This window comes from Pseudopipra pipra, chromosome 17 (genome assembly GCF_036250125.1).
Source record: "Pseudopipra pipra isolate bDixPip1 chromosome 17, bDixPip1.hap1, whole genome shotgun sequence".
NCBI lineage: Eukaryota > Metazoa > Chordata > Aves > Passeriformes > Pipridae > Pseudopipra > Pseudopipra pipra.
In genome coordinates, this window is record NC_087565.1 from 11,426,775 (window position 1) to 11,443,007 (window position 16,233).

Consider the following 16,233-nt stretch of genomic DNA (forward strand, 5'->3'; position numbering starts at 1 on the left):
GAATCCCCACAGCAAGGCAAAGCTGGTGTCCCCCAGCCCCCAGGGGAGCTCCCTGCATGACCTGCAGGGCTGGAGTCCCCCCGCAGAGCCCCCCAGCTCTCACTGCAGGGGTGTTTATGGGTTATCTGGGTCAAGGCTGCGCTCCCTGCAGCGTGTCCAGGCTGGCTGGCACAGCCCAGCTGCTCCATGGCTACCTCATATACCCCTCCTGTTCCCAATGCCCCAAGAACTCAGCCATGAATTCGCTCTGGGCTTCTCTGTGTTGATCTAAACTGGTGAGAGGACGAGCAGGGCCGGTGTGTGACGGATGTGATGGATGTGATGGATGTGACCACGTGGCTCTGAACAAATGTGCCTCCTTTCCCAGTGTTATTTGTTGCTGTCTGATGGCAACAAATCAAATTTTTAAGCAAACTCCAGATACTCGATGGCCCTGTTGTTATCTCGCTGGTCCTGGTGACTTGGACAAATCACTTAAGCTTTGTGTTTGTGGTTTATTATTTCTTTTTTCCAGAAAGCTTTGTTAGCGTCCTGTCCCAGCCTTGTGTCACATGGAGCAGGGGAGTTAATCCCCTCTTGCTGTAGACAGAGAATTTGGGATGTACAGAGCTTTATTTCAGATGGATACAGTCTCTAGTTAATCCCTGTTTTGATGCAACAAGAGAGGGAATGAAGGGTTAATGAACCCTCCCCAGAGAGATTAGTCTGGAATATTTAAGGCTTCTTTAGTCCCAACATTTATTAAAGTCTCTTTTTTTTTGTTGTTTTATTGTTGTAATACTCCATTCAAAGGAATCCCTCCTGGAGAATTCTTTCAATTTGCTCTCCAGCACAGAAATAAACTGGTTTATCCGAGATCTTTTAATATCATATTCAGGGCTTTTAATAAATGTGAGTTTAATCAGTGCCTTTTTTTTCCTTCTTCTTCTTTTTTTTTTATTTATTATTTTTAAACTGGCAAGATAATTTAATATTAACACATCACACCTTATCACCCAATAACACTTAGTCCCCATAATCTTATGACAGGCTAATTTCTGTAGCAACATCCTCTGTGTCAAGTCTGCTTCATTCCATTACTACCCCATCTCCTCGTGGAGCCCGGGATGGTAATGAATATTCTGGCTTCTAAGCTTTTATCTAAGGATTATGAAATGAATTTGGAGTTTAGCTTGAGGGAGTTACAGCTTCATTTTGCCTACTGGAGCTCCTTCATATCGTCAGGATAAATCGTAGGGGTTTTTTTTAATGCTAAAAATGTAAGATGAAGAATCAAAAATATATATGTGCAAAATCCCCTGGATGGGGAGGGGTGTTAAGTGCAGGATTTGAGAAAAAGGGTTAATTGAAAAGAGAGCTGGGGAGAAGGGGAGAAGCGATGCCTGGCTCCGGGGGAGGGGGAGAGCAGCGTTTGCACCGTCTCTCCCGCGGGCAGCGCTGGGAGATGTGAGGTGGGAGACACAGGTTTGAGCTGGGGGAAGCAGAAGGTTGATCCTCACTCTTTTAGGTGCATCATCTGCCAAGGCAGCCGTGGTGGGGACCCACGAGCCCCGTCCCATCCCCGCAGCACGGCGGGCTGGTGCCTCTCCCCTCCTGCCTTTCTCATCTGCGACAGTAACAGCTTTCCCTTCGTTTAATCTGTGCAGCTCAGAAGGCTGGAGATGAGGTGAGCTCATTTGGCATAATTATCGCATGTGTCAGGAATGTGAAATCCGAGGCAGTGCAACTGTCCTGGAGCCATCACACCTCCGACAGCCTGTCGGCTGGTGATGCTGCAAGGATGGGAAATGCACCTGCTTCCTCAAGCAGAAAATAGGCTGTTAAAAAAAAATGGTGAAGGCTAAACTGCTCTCGTGTTCTTTTATGTTTAGCATAAAAGGGGCCCATCCCTGCTCTGGGCCCCCTCTGTGTGTTTTCCCCCTCGGCTCTGGTGAGCCCCTGGCCAGGGTGCCGGGGGGGTGATGCCACCTGGGAAGGTCACGGTGCCAGTGGGCTGGGGAATGGGAACACGCCTCCAAGGGACTGCTGTGTCCAGCAGATTGTAGCCCTGATCACATGCCCGTGGTGGAGGTGTGGGGTGCTCTTCCTGACATGAAAAACTCCTCTTGGCATGGGAGGGAGGGTAAAATAATGTGCTGCATTCAAGTTGTGCACTCAGGTCAGGGACTGGAGCATCCTTGGCTGTCCCCATCCCCTCCTGCCTGTCCTGGGCAGCAAAGAGCCTGTTTGTGGGAAACTGCAGCCACTATTCCATGGTTATTGTGCAAAGCAGCATGGGCCAAAAATTACAGAATGGCATGACAGAATGTGGCTGCTGTGAGCAGAGGTGGGTGCCTGTTCCATTTTTGTTTGATTTCTGCCTGGATCATTCTCTTGCTCATCACTTTATCCTTTGAAAATCCCATCCTCTCAGTTATCCCCCATCCCTGCTTTCCTGGCACCTGCTCTGGAGCAGTTGGACAAAGCCAAGCCCTGAGGGGAACAGCTTTGGTGGGTTGAGCAGTGCCCTGCAAAGCTTTGGAGCAGACTTTTCCAACCTCTCTGCCAGAGATGCCACCAGTAAGGAAACAACTAGATGGCACTGGGATGGCTGTGTCAGACAGGAGTGGGTTTCAATAGTGTGCCTGCTCTGGATCACACCCAGGAGGCAGAAGGGTGTTACCTGCCTCAGTCCTGCCCATCAACCAGTGCCAAAATTCACCCGCTGCTGCCTCTCCCTTCTTCAATGAACACCGAGAAATAAATTGGACAAAAAAATAATTAACTTGCCATAAATTGGGTATTAGCATATGAATTGGAGTTTAACATATGAAAGGGCTTTTGATGCTGCATAAAATTAATACAGAGAATGACCGTAACAGAATAACAAATTACACTTCAGGAGTCGGCTCCTGTGTGATGGTGACAGGAGGGTGCCTGAGCCGGGGAGGGGGTGAGGCTGGGAGTGGGGGCATCACCTTTGACCCCCCAATATTTGGTGCAGCCCTGTGCCAGCCCCAAGCTCAGGGCTGCCTCTGTCTTATAATGCTGGGGCTGAGGAAATTCACACAGGTAACCCCCCCACATTTGTGTTCTGGCACTTGCTTCTCTTTATTTGGATAAGCGGTGGTTTATTTTTGGTCCAGTGTGGTCATTATTTTACTGATGGTTAACCTGGGCTTTTTTTTTTCCATTTCAGTTTTAAGTATCCTGGCCAGGCTAGCTGTCAGATGTTTTGATAATATACCCAGGACAGAGAGGACTTAAGACAGCTGTTGAGGTCTGTTGTGATATTGCTCAAAACAATCTGAAAATAAACTATTATTCACAGGCAAAATTTTTCTAGGACAGAGTTGAGCTGGTACAGACTGGCCATTTATTTCCTGAGAGGGGGAAGAGAAAACCAAGCTTTTATTAGAATATGGGAGGTGTGAACACGATTGAATGTGATTTGGGGAACAGCAGCTGCATGAGCTGCCACATGGGGTCTGTGCACCCTCCTAGACCAACCCAACTGCAAACTCAAGGTGTTGGCTTAAATTGCCTTCCCTAAAGTTTAAAGTAAACACATTTTACCTTGTACTTAGAGTGAGAACTCCACTGATGAAGAGCAGCCCACTGAAAGGCTGTAAAGTGTCTGGATGCTGTCAGGTATCCACCCAGTGCAGAAGGTCTTGGAAAGTATGAGTTGGAAAGCTTGAAGTTTTATTTTCCAGGCAAATAACTGGAAAAACCCCTCAGCATACCCCTGCAGGGAGGAGCGTGTGGTGGTGGCAGGAGCAGTGTCCGTGAGCTGATGTTCCCTGAGGGTAGTTTTGCTTTGCCACAAGAACAGTGTTCCCATGGTTTTGGACACTTCCAGGGATAAGAGTCCACAGCCTCTCTGGAGAACCAGTTCCATGTCTTCATGGCTGTCTCTTTTCTTTGGTTTTGTTTTTTTTGCCCTTTTTGCCCGTGAGCAGAACCCCCTTAGGCTGTGTGTGTGCCTGTGACAGTAACATAATTACACCTTCCCAGCTGCTGCCTGTAAATGCTCTTGCCATGGGTGCCAATTACAATAAATGCAGATTAATTGGAACGAAATGGACAAAAAAAAAATAAATCACTTTTTGTCTAAATATCAGCCTGGGTTCTGGGGTCATTTTACACTAGTGTCTGCATTTATGACCTGTATTGGTGCACTCCAGCAGGAAGAGGACCTCAGCCTTGTTACTGGAGCAGGCTGTTGTTGTGGCTCAGGGGTTCTTTTGGGATGGGTTCTGCATCCATGGGGGATTGAGGGACCATGTTGCTGCCCTGAGCAGTGAACTTTCTTTGGGTGGAGGAGCTGCCTGCTCTGGTGGGTCAGCAAGCAAACAGGAATCTGAAAAACTTGCTCTAAATTCACGTCCAGGCAGAGCAAGCCAAATAGAGACAAGCAGCTCTGCCCTGAGGGTTAACCACCTGCTGCTGAAATACTAATTGCAGTGAATTGTGTCCATCAATTTTAGCAAAGAGGGTTTGCTTCCTGCAAGGATGACAGGGGAAGGTGAGGCAGGGAGAAGCCCTGATCCTCTAAGGGATCTTTCTGCTGATCAGCTGGGATGGGAGGGCTCTGGGGACTGGCAGTGAGTGGGGCTTGACCTCCTCTCCCCAGCCTGGAACTTGCACATCTTCAATCACCCAGAACACCCCTTTTCCTTGAGTGCTTGTGCTCTGGCTCATACTCATGGTCCACAGCTGGCCCTGAATGCCTGTTGGGAAGGGCTGAGGTGTCCATGGCCATCAGAGGCTGCTTCTCCCGGGGTTCTCTGTAGCCACCTTGGCCAGGTTGCTGTGGCCACCACAGAAATAACCACCACTTGTGTCCCTCAGTGCCTTTCTGAGGGTCTGGATTTGCAGTGAAACCATGCCCTGCCAGCACTGCAGTGGGATCATCCGACAGGCTGGGTTAAAACTTCCCTTTCCTTCCTTCAGGCAACTATTTTAATTGCAGCACTGTGATACTACTGATAAAAGGAGGGATTTCACACTCTCTCCGGCTTTAGGAATCTATTGTTCAGGCTGTTTACCTCCCTTTTTGTTCTGAGAAATATTTAATTGTCTCCTTGGACAAGGTTGTCCTCTAAATTATACTAAATTAGTGGTAATTTATGTAATTTTTTTTTGCTTCACACAATAGTGATTTGCTCTTTGCAGATCGTCCTGACAGAAATCGATTTTGAGGGTGCTCAGCTCGGTGCCTGGGCAGTCCTGAAGGGGCCAGGGTAACCCCAGAGCCACAGCTCTGCACCCCGAGGTGGCTCCTGGGACCTCCACTGTCCCTTTGTTCCTTCCTAGTGCCTTCAGATCCTTGGCAAGTCTGGAAGAACTTCTGCTTCTGTCACCTCCAGTTTATTTGCAAGGAAAGAGGAGCAGGTGTCTCTCTAAAGTTATGTTACTTTTGCTACGTGCTTGTTCTATTTTTCTAAACTCATAATTACCCATAGTTGGGTTACCAAAGTGCTCCACGAGCGCTGCACGAAGCACCACGTCTCTCAGATGCATCTTGGTGCCACTTGGTTCAAATACTGCAGCAATTAACTTTTTCAGACTTTTTAACCAACCTCCTGGTTGACTCATTTCATGGACTTGTTGGGTAAAAATAAAAAAAGAAAAGATAAAGGTGACTAGATTTTTGTCTGAAGAAGAGCCACGGAGCTGGGGAAGGTCCTAAAGAACAAGTCACATGAGGAGAGGCTGAGGGAACTAGGGGGGCTCAGCCTGGAGAAAAGGAGGCTCAGGGGGGACCTCATTGCTCTCTACAGCTCCCTGACAGGAGGGTGCAGCCAGAGGGGGGTGAGTCTCTTCTCTCAGGTAACCAGCAGTGGGATGAGAGGAAACAGCCTCGAGCTGTGCCAGGGCAGATTTACACTGCATGTTAGGAAAAATCTCTTCACCAAAAGGGTTGTCAAGCCCTAGAACAGGCTGCCCACAGAAGTGGCAGAGTCACCATCCCTGGAGAGGTTTAAAAGATGTGGAAAGCACATGTGGTGCTTTCCTTTGCTGCAGACACCAGCTCATCTTGGCTGAGGAGATGCCAGTGAACAGGGGGCCCTGCTCCTGCAGGTGCAGCCACACCCCAGCTTAGACTTCAGGATGAAGTTGCTCTGCTCTTTATTTCTTTCCCTTTTCTTTCTTTTTTCCTTGACCTTGGAGGCAATCTGGGGAGTGTCATGGGCCTTCTGGCTCTGTCCCTTCAGATCCTGTTGCCCACAATGGCACTTCTCTCCAGCCAGTTCCTGCCTGTCTCTCCCGTCGGGTGTGGCCCCCTCCCTTCTGCACCCGGGGTTCTTTATGGACAAAAGCTGACTTTAGCACGAGTCTCCTTGGATCAAAGGGAGCCTTATCCAGTCCCAGAGACAAGTGCATCCCGGGAATGACAGGAATTAGGTCAGCTCTGCAGCACTTGGGCACACGGGGCTCCTCCTGCCTCCCCCGCCATGGGGGGCTGCTGTCTGCCCTCCTCCTGCCTTCGGGGACCCCCCGGGCCAAAGCTGTGCTTGAAGGCACCCAGGATGCCCTCAGCCCTCCTGCCAGGTGAGCAGCCTGTCCTCCACTCAGCAGCCTGCCCTTGCTGCCTCCTGCACCCTCCTGCACTGAACCCCACTGGAGGCTCTTTCCCTTTAATCTCAGGGTGTCCCCAGGATGTTTTGGGACAAACGTCCTCATTTGGGGTGCCACTGGGTTCTTGCCACGCTGTCAGGATGGGGTTCACCAGGCTGACAGCCATGACCACGCTGAGCTGGAGGGGGCTTGTTAGAAACCGAGTTAATCCCCTGTCACTCCCCCTGTCACCCTTTGCCAGCAGTGCCACTGGAACCCACCGTCATCTTCATGATGGACCAAATCTCACTGGGAATGGGATGCAAAATGCATCGCTACTGGGACAGCACTCCTCTCGCATCTTTGAGGTGACTGCTTGTTTTTTTGGGTGCCTGGGAGGCCGGGAGGCCAGCGGGGAGTGTGGTAGGGAAAGGAGGAGGGGATCCCACCACCCCCTCACCGCAGCAGCATTCGCTCAGCCCCCCGACCTTTCCTACAGCTCATTAACAACACACTGAAGAGGAGGAGGGCAGAGCCATTACAGAGCAATTTATATGTTAATGCCCAAAGTACCAAAAAAGAGCAACCCCACCGGCGTTCATTAGAAAAAAAAATATTGAATTTTCTTTTGTATGTATCTGGGTTTGTTGTTGGGGGTTTTTTTTGGTGTGGTTGTTGTTTTTATTTTTCATTTTGGCAAGACAAAGTACACTGTCAAACTTCCTGTTTGGCTTCTTGACTCTCCAGTTGAATCCTTGCTGCATCCAGGCACAGGTTAGGTCAGGTTTTCTCTTGTCTGGGGAGGAAAACAGGGAGGCTTTGACCTCTTGGATCCCAAACAACCCTTCGAGAGGGACATTTCACCTCTGCTGCTCACCTGGAACACTAAAGCAAATGTCCTGAGAGAGGCTTTTCTGTCCCCACACCAGTGTGAGAGATCAAGGTGTTCTCATAGCCTACGCCATGGGCCTCACTTCCCCTTGGAAAGGCAATCCAGAAACTTTGTCCTGAAGGGATTTCCAACAAAAGTGAGTATACCTTTAGCCAAAACCTGAATTCTCTCTGCTGTGAGGCTTCAACTTTCAGCTGAGGGCTGCTGCTGCAGTAGCAATAGAAACAAAGTAAACCACATATAAATTCTTAATCAAACTGTTAGCTATAATGGCCCCAAGTGGTACAGCTGGTGCTGCTGGAGAACACGTGTTGGTGCCTTTGCATATCTGCAGAACAAACTGATGTTCCCTTCTTGGCACTGTGTTGGCTCTTGTCAAGCTGAGACCACACACAGGTGAGTTTGGGGGTCCCTGGGTCCAGCTGAAGGGCTGGGAAATGCCTTGTTTGTGTCAGGAGCCTGGATGTGGTTTGATTTGAGGCAGAAAAGCTCAGTAAAGACTATTTCTGGACTCGAATGCAAAGTGGAAGAGCTGCCCACAGTGAAAGTTCCACCAGCGATCGTGTCAAAATCCCAGATCCTTCTCCCAGTCTGGCATCCTTCCATCCCAGCTCCTTCCCAAAGCTGCCTGAGTCTGTGAACACCCTCCCTGCATCAGCTCCTCACCCATCAGCAGCCACCATAGTGCTTTTCACAGACGTGTGACCCTGCAGTGGTGGCACAGGGAGCATTTTGGCCTCCTGCTTGCTGATCCAGGGCAGCCTTGCTCATGCAGCCCCCAAAACATCAGTGTGGTACCTGGGTTTGGGGGCTTCCAGCTGGCTGCTGCTGCGTTTGTGGGGTGACAAAACACTACCCCACACTCAGCATTGTGCAAATGGGTGTAAATACAACAGGACCCACCCCACCAACACAATGAAGGGGTCAGTTGCTTTGCTGGGTGCAGCTCAAACGTTTCCATCGCTCCTCTCGACACACAGTGTCTGCAGATTTCCAGAACAAAAATGTCCAAAGTTTCTTTCTGCAGCTGTGCAGAAAGAAACTGTTCAAATGGGAGAGAGGGGAAAAAATGGAGAACAAGCAATGTTACAACATCACTATCAAATATGTAGGAACCTGTGTCCTGGCAGAGATGTGTTCGTTACCTCTCAGATCGCTGTATCAAACACAAGAGCTCACTCTGGGGTGCTTGTGCCCATGGCCAGACACCCAGAGCAGGTGCACTGAGAAAATCTGTCTTTGGCCTTATCCTTTCCTCTCTTCCAAATGCCGATTTACATTTGTTTTGTTAGTTTATACCAGAGTTAGGATTAATCCTCAGCCTCACAGTCAGGCAAAGAAATGTTATCCCTTTCTCCTGAGCATCAGTGAGGAGCTGAAGTGTTGGCAGCTCCTGTAGGGGATGGGTTTGCAATGAGCACATCTTGCCATGCTGGGGTTTGTCTGCTGCAGCTGTCCCAGCAAACCATCACCATGGCTCCTGAGCTTTGGTTTAGAGCTCCTTCTCTGACCTGAGCATGCTGAGGGCTACAGCAAAGCAGAATCACCATCAGCAACTTCAATTTGCTTACAGGCAAATTCATCTGCTGAGAAAAGTAGCAAGGGGTAAATTAAAAACAGGTTAAACTTTGCTGTCCAGGTGTGCAGAGTCAGGTGGTCTCACTGGAGCAGGAACAGAGGCTGGTACAGCCCCAGTATGAGCAGGAGTCAGAGCAGTGCCCAGACCCGGTGTGTTAATGAGGGATTTAGTGGGGAGCCACATCAACTGGCAGCTGTTGGTTACCTGAAGGGACAGAAAACCTCACCCTGCTGCTCATACTATACATTTTGCTGTTTCCTCATTTGCTGTGGTACCTCCACTTGGGAAAAGAGCAGTTCTGTCAGCTCCAGCAGGAATTGTTCTAGATGCTTGGCCATCTCTTTGTTTATCCAGGATAACTGACTGGGTGGCTGGGACCTTAATCAGTACCTTCATGACCTGGCTAATTGAGAAAAAGACCCGGCTGCCAGAACTCCCAGTGACTGGGGCAGCCTGTTCCTTGTGTGCCTGTGCTGACCCACAGAAATCAGCTGAAAAACGTCACCAGAGCTCAAAGAATCCATCCCAGACAGGATGTTCAGGGTAAAAGACTAAAATAATGTTATTTAATCACGTCATACAAGCAGCTGATAAAGAATAACACAACACAGATCTGACGTGGTGAATTCATATCTGAATGTCAGACTCCACTTTTGTTATATCCCTAATATATCTCCATTGAAGCAAGATAAATATGATTATAATATTTCATCTTAATCTTGAGGAGATAAAAATAATGCCTGTAGGCACGATGGTGCTCCTGCTGTTTCTCCTGGCTGTTGGTCCATGGGAAGCACTGCCTCATCCCTGCTTTCTGTCCCTAGAGCTTCTACTGCACTCAGCCAAAGCTCAGCTCACCCCCCCTGCATGGCATATTAATATAAGCCAAGTTCCTGCTCCTGTTGTCTCTGGAACAGTGACCTCCTGCAGCATCATCCCTGTGCTGAGGGAGGGACTGAGCCCTGGCAGGACCCAGAACCAGGAGGGAGAGGAGAGAAGAAGCCCCCAGAACGTATTTTTCCCTGCTCATTTCCTGAAGATCCAAAGTAGGTCTTGTCCCCTGCATGGTACCTCCTGGGGCAGAACAATTAATCAGTCTCTGGCTGCTGTCTACCTGGGAATTAGCTAATTTCCTGAGGATTAACCTAATTGTCTAATTATTTGTTACATTGCCTTTCCTCCCTCTCCTCATTCATTGCTTGGTTTCTTTATTTGTAAAATATCTTTAGTCTCTTTTACTTGAAGACATTCGAGAAATTTATTCTGTGGTGTATTTTTTTTCCCCTGCATTTCATTTCTGAAAAGTCCTTCCTGAGCCCAACCTCTCCTCAGCCTCCCTGAGAGGAAGAACCAGGAGGTTTGGCACTTAGGGTACGTCACCTCCCCCCTGCCTACATGAAAGGCCTCTAATCCATTTTTGTGCTTGTATTCACCTTGCCTGACTGGCTTCTGAGACAATGTCACAGCACAGAAGGAATGTGACTCTGGAGAAGCTGCTGGACTAGAACACCTTGACAGGAGTTTTAGGGTTAGGGGATAAATGTGATTTTCTCTATCAATGGGTATTTAGCTCATTGAGTTTGTCCTTGCCTCCAAAGGATCTCCCTGGTGTGCAGGATCTGCTCCTGCCTCCAGGAAGTGGTTGTGTGTCAACACCTTGGTCTTTATTTACAGGAGACAAAGGGTCACCCCCAACCCCACCCTTTTCAAAACAAAAACCCAAACCAAAATCACCCCCAGAGCAGCCTTTTGTGACTGTGAATGGATATATTTGGAAGTGCAGGGGTGGATTCTCCTTCCCCTATTCCAGCTGCCTTTGCAGGGGGACTTAGATCCTTTAAAGAAGGAGACAAATTGCTGAGTCCTCTGCAGGACTTTCATGCCCTGGTCTTACTAGCTGGTGTAAACTCCAACCAGTTAGCTCCAGGTAGCTCATACCTGGAGTAAGCTCATACCTGGTGTAAGCTCCCCCTGGCTTTTACATCTTTCACCTGCAGTGATGTTCAGGGAGCTGGCCTAGATTTTATTTGGGGGCTGAAATACCCCTGGTTATGTCCAGTGTTAAAAGAGAGCTAAAATATGCCTTTCTTGGTGAAAAAGGAGTATGTGCTCTTTTCTCTCCACTTTGGTACTAGAGGGGGAGCCAATGTCAGGGGGACAGTCTGGCAAAGCTCTGCCATCACTCAGGCAGAAAGCAGCTGAATCCCTGCAGATAATAATCCTCTATTGATTTTGCCTTGTTTTTACAATCATTTGAGAATTTTCACTAAGCAGAACAAGAAAATCTTCTGATCCCCCAGAGGGTTCTCATGTTCTCTCAAGGAAATAACAACAAATGAACAAAAAACAAAGCAGAAAAATTAAACCCTTGAGTAAACCATAAATAACGGGGTAGAGCTGGCTGAGAGCACTTTGATGTTCAAATGCATCGGTCACTTGGTTTGGTTCTTTTCCTTGCAATTTTCCTGTACTTTCCTAACTTTTCATAAGCAGGATTTCAGCACCACAGTCCATCACCATTTCTAGCCCTGCACGGTGGAGCTTGTGCCAGGCTGGGCGTGGGTGGGTTTTGTGTCAGAGGCTTTTGGGGATCTGCTTTGGGGGTCATTCTTCTGGGACAAGTCTGTCTGATAAGGTTTTAGCTGTATTTTGATGAATTCCCAAAATACACGTGTGTGTTTGCACATTGGCTCACTGTGTGTGGCCACGCTGGACTTGGGTGTCAGGGTTGGTGAAGGCTGGAGTTTGTGCCCACATGACAGTTCCCTCTGGGGCTTCTTATGGCTTGGAGGTAACTCTGAAAAGTTCCCCGTGGCATAGATAAGGGCTGTGTGTGTACATAGAACCATGGAATGGTTTGGGTTGGAAAGGTTGGAAAGGACTCCTCTCTTTGCACCCCCCTCACAGCAGGCAGGGATGCCACCACTAGCCTGGGTTGCTCCAAGCCCATCCAACCTGGCCTTGAACATTTCCAGGGATGGGGCATCCACAGCTTCTCTGGGCAACCTGTGCCAGGGGCCTCACAACCCTCTACATGTGCCTGCACACGTGTGCTTGAGGACAGGGATCTGCACATCTCGTCCGTCTGCAGGAACAGCCAATTCCAAGTGCTGGCAGCTCCCCTCTGCTGCTCAGAGGGGCCTGTTGGCTCACACACCCGGAGAAATTACAGCATTCAAAAGAAATAATTTATAAACAGCAGATGTTTCATAAACTGTGATAAAAAAACCCCACACCACAACAGACAGAAGACCAGCCCACCCAGCAAGTGTCTCGCCTTGGAAACAGGTATCTAGACAGAGCAGCTGCTGGGAACGCCAAGGGAGGGCAGCTCTGGAGCAAACCTGAGGCACACATGATGCTGAATGCCTAATAGGAGATGTTGAAGTGATACAAAGAGGGCATCCGAGGGAAATTAGACTCATGCATTTTTTAGAAAATAGGGGGAAGAATTATATGCAGAATGATATGAAAGAATGATATGAAATGGGGAGAGGCAAAGCTGGGAACGGGGAAGGAAGAGGGAAAAACAATAATGAAGATGCAGCAGAGCTGAGCCACCACGAGAAGCACTTTGACAGTGAGCTCTGAGCAAAGCTGGAGCCCTTTGCAGCAGCCAGGCAGGGGTAAAAGCAGGAATCCTGAGGAGGGGAAGGGGCAGCAGAGGTTGACACTGCCATGTGCCCCTTCCCACAGTGCCTTTTTGCTGCCACTCAGAAAATCTCATTTCAACGTCAGAGCCTGTTTTAATTGGAGCTTTTGGTTTTCTTGATTTCATTTCTTCTGCATTTGCTAAGTAATAACATGAGCATTTTCAGAAAATGCCATTCCAGTGCTTTCTAACTTGTTTTTGGACTGAAATCAGCCCTTCTCCTCCTCCTCTTCATCCATACGACCCCTACCCAGGCAGTGGGAGCAGCCAGGAGGAGAAGGTGGACCTTTCCTCCTTGTGCTCCAGCAGATCCAGGCAGATGGGGCAGAGCTGCTGGATGAAAGCCTCTGTCCATCTGTCACTCCTGGGGAGAGACACATCTCTCATGGAGTATCCATTGCATCTCCCCCAAGTCCCACCACTCCACCAGTGCCCATCATCCTGCACCTGTGTGATGTCAAGGGCAACTCCTTCCTTACAGCCTTTCCTCCATGATCCCACAGATCTCCTGCACTTCTCCAGTTCTAGCCCTTTCACACACAACCAGGAGACACCTCCTGCAGCCCCAGCCTTGGTGGCATCAGCCTCCCTGGTACAGGTCTCCTTAAGGCATTGCAGGGATGTAGCTCTCCTGAAGGACTTGGCCAATTCTTTCCTAGCTGGTGATTAATCACTGTGGTTGCCCCAGAAACTCTCTGGCAGAGAACCACATCTCTCGACCAGCTTTTAGCAACCCCCAAATTAGCCTTCAGGAACTGCCAGAGTTGTAATTTCCTACCCACATCCATAAGTGCCTGATATTCTGTTCACCTCCTGGGTAAAGGTCTGGATGAGACAGCTGAATATCTGCTATTGCCAACTGAAAACTACTGGAAAATAGAAATGAGTTAGCGAGTATAGAAATGTGGAGTGAAGGAGGTCCCAGGAAGGATCCAGCCAGTCTCTCCTCAGGGAGGCTGGATCAGGTAGGTCTGGCTGGCAGGAATCTGTCCCCACCCTGTAAGGGAGTTGTTCCTCCTTCCAGCTTGTGCCTCCTGTTACTTCTCCCTGTTTGCCCTTGGAGCTGGGGAAACTCTGGGCTCAGGGACCTGGTTCCCTGTGGGATGTGTGGTGGTATCCAGAGCCTGGCTTTGTGCAGCACTGCTAAACCAGCATCCCGGAGGAAGGAGGCCACACTCTGGTTTAATAATAACAACTTGGTCTCCCTGGAGACCATCACATGCAGACAAGCTTCAGAAGGGGCTCATAAAGGACCTTACAAGTTCCCCTAATTTTCTCTGCCCCCTCTTTGCATGCCCAGGTCCCAGGCACATCAGGCTGTGCATTCACAGGTGGTTTCTTTTTTCCTGGAAAACCAGAGGATTCATACAAACCTGGTGCTGTCTCATTCTCTGAGTCAGGGCTGAGGGCTCGTGTTCACACTCTTCATTGATCATTTGTTCCCATTTTCATGAATGAACTGCTTTTTAGAGGGTCTCCTTGGAGAGATGCTGTGCATTATAGAGAGCTCAGTTAGACAGGATCAGTGCTGTCACCATTACCTACATCCTCCTAGAGCTTCAAGGTCACACCACTGATCCAATGTGTCCTTATGGACATGAATTTCCCTGGCATCAAGGTAGACAGAGGCCCAGCATGAAGATGTCTGTGATAGTTCTGTCTGACTGATGCCCCTGTGCAGGCTGTGCTTTGCTGAGCTGCTGCAGGAGCTGCAGCCACCCAAAAAGTGACCTTCTCCAACAGGTTTCCCTCTCCATTGGGGGCTGTCTTGTGGCCATATGAAAATGTGAATATTTTCTGCATAGAGTGAGGGCTCTAAAAGGTCAGCCATCCCTGGGCTTTGCCATGAATAAGAGATTAATCTGAGGACGGTGATTACCTGTCAGAGCAAATGTCTGTCTACCCCAGCACCCCCACTTCCAAAAGCAGCCAAGGGAATGGGTAGAACCCAGGGAAAACAGAATCTGCACCTCCCCAGCCCACAGCCACTCTCCCTGCCTGCAGCTCAGGCACTTGCTTGAGGGGCTGTGTTTAATAACGTTGATGGACTTTTTTTCCCCATGAATTTGTCTAATTGCTTTTTGCATTTCTCGACATCCATTAGCTGGTCTCAGCCAAGGAAAGGTTAATGAATTAGAGCCCTTAAAAGCACCCAAAGGGTTTTAGAAGAAACAATTCTCTAAACACAAATCCTCCTGTTCTCATAGCATGGTTAAGAGCTGCAGGATCATTTTGAGGGTGGCTGGTGCAAGGATGGGAACCCCAGCCCTATTGCCACTCCTGACCCATTTCCCAACCCAGAGAAATTGAGGTGTTTTGTCTGGCTCTGTCTGAAACCTGCCATTCCCATTCCTATTTTGTTCTGTGCTTGGAGGGTTTTTCCCTCCTCTTTTATTTATTTATTTATTTATTTATTTATTTTCTGTTAGAGGAGAAAGGGAGACTGGTTTTAACATCAGTGTTAATGGGGTAGGGCCAAGCCTCCAGGACCATGAAGGAAAGCCCTCCTAGAGGTTTGCATACCTCTCCAGGCTCTAAACACCCTAACCAGCCTCACCTGGCTTCAGTACCCACCCACCCACTGACTTCCAGCCTTTAGAGCCTGACCAGCCTCACCTGGGGCCAGGTGACCCACCCACCTCCAGCCCTTAGCCAGGGTGTATTTAAGCTCAGGCTCTCACCCTCTCTTTTTTCTCTTGGTTGGGCTGTGTGGGTGCTGTACCTTGCCTTGCTCTTTGGCTCTGGCACCAGGGCTGCCCTTGGACCTTCTTCATTGATATGGACCTGTGCAGAGTCCATCACAGCCCCAAAACTGGCTCTCCTTGCATTGGGACTGAGCCCCTTGATGATGGGATTGCTGCCCCCCTTGGCTCCTGGCTCATCTTCCTTTGCAGAGCAGACCCTTCATGCTGCTTCTTGATACTTTATCCCCAGGTAGGTCAGCTTTAGTTTAATTTTATTTTTGCTTTGTGCTTTTTATTAATGGACGAGCTGATATTAAATTGATATCAGTTTCTTCCTGAAATTGTCTTGTCTGCTGCATGGACAGATGAGCACTGAAATGTCAGTGCAGGCATGGTGAGGTGGAAGGTGTGGGGGTTTGTGCAGGGGGAAGGGGTTATTGCAAGGTTTGTGTGTTGCTGCCACAACTCTGGCATTTCCCAGTGCCCTCAGGACCATTTCCAGGTGAGCAAACCTTGCTGATGCTGTGCAGACCCTGCCCTGTGAGAGGTGGAAGTTGCCCAGAGTGAAGAAATGCTTTTACTCAGTTTTCTCCCCATATTTTCTTCCTGCTGTTCCCAGCCTCTGAGGGCTTAGCTGTGCCAGGCTGATGCAAGATTTAGGAGCTGATTGTCAGGGCTCAAAGCAAGATCCCACTGTAGTTCCAGCTGCTGGCAGAGTTTTAGAGCAGGAGGGGCTGCCTGTGATATGTTCTGCAGCACAGCTACTGGTGGGGCATGGAGGGATGGGTACAGGAGCTGAGGAAGCACAGAATGTGAAAATCAGGATGAACTGGAAGCAGCTGGCAGTGGATTGTAATGAGGTGACAAGGAGCAACACTTCAGC

At 49.0% G+C, this 16,233-nt stretch overlaps 1 long non-coding RNA gene across 6 annotated transcripts in view; it reads left to right on the forward strand.

Annotated features, from left to right (window-relative positions):
- The first annotated feature begins 1,315 nt into the window (after positions 1 to 1,315).
- LOC135423733 (uncharacterized) overlaps positions 1,316 to 16,233 on the forward strand; it is a 133,957-nt gene continuing 119,039 nt past the window's right edge. For all 6 annotated transcript variants that reach the window (XR_010434932.1, XR_010434931.1, XR_010434935.1 and 3 more), the window contains exon 1: positions 1,316 to 1,666. This is a non-coding gene — a long non-coding RNA (uncharacterized LOC135423733). The remainder of the gene's footprint in view (positions 1,667 to 16,233) is intronic.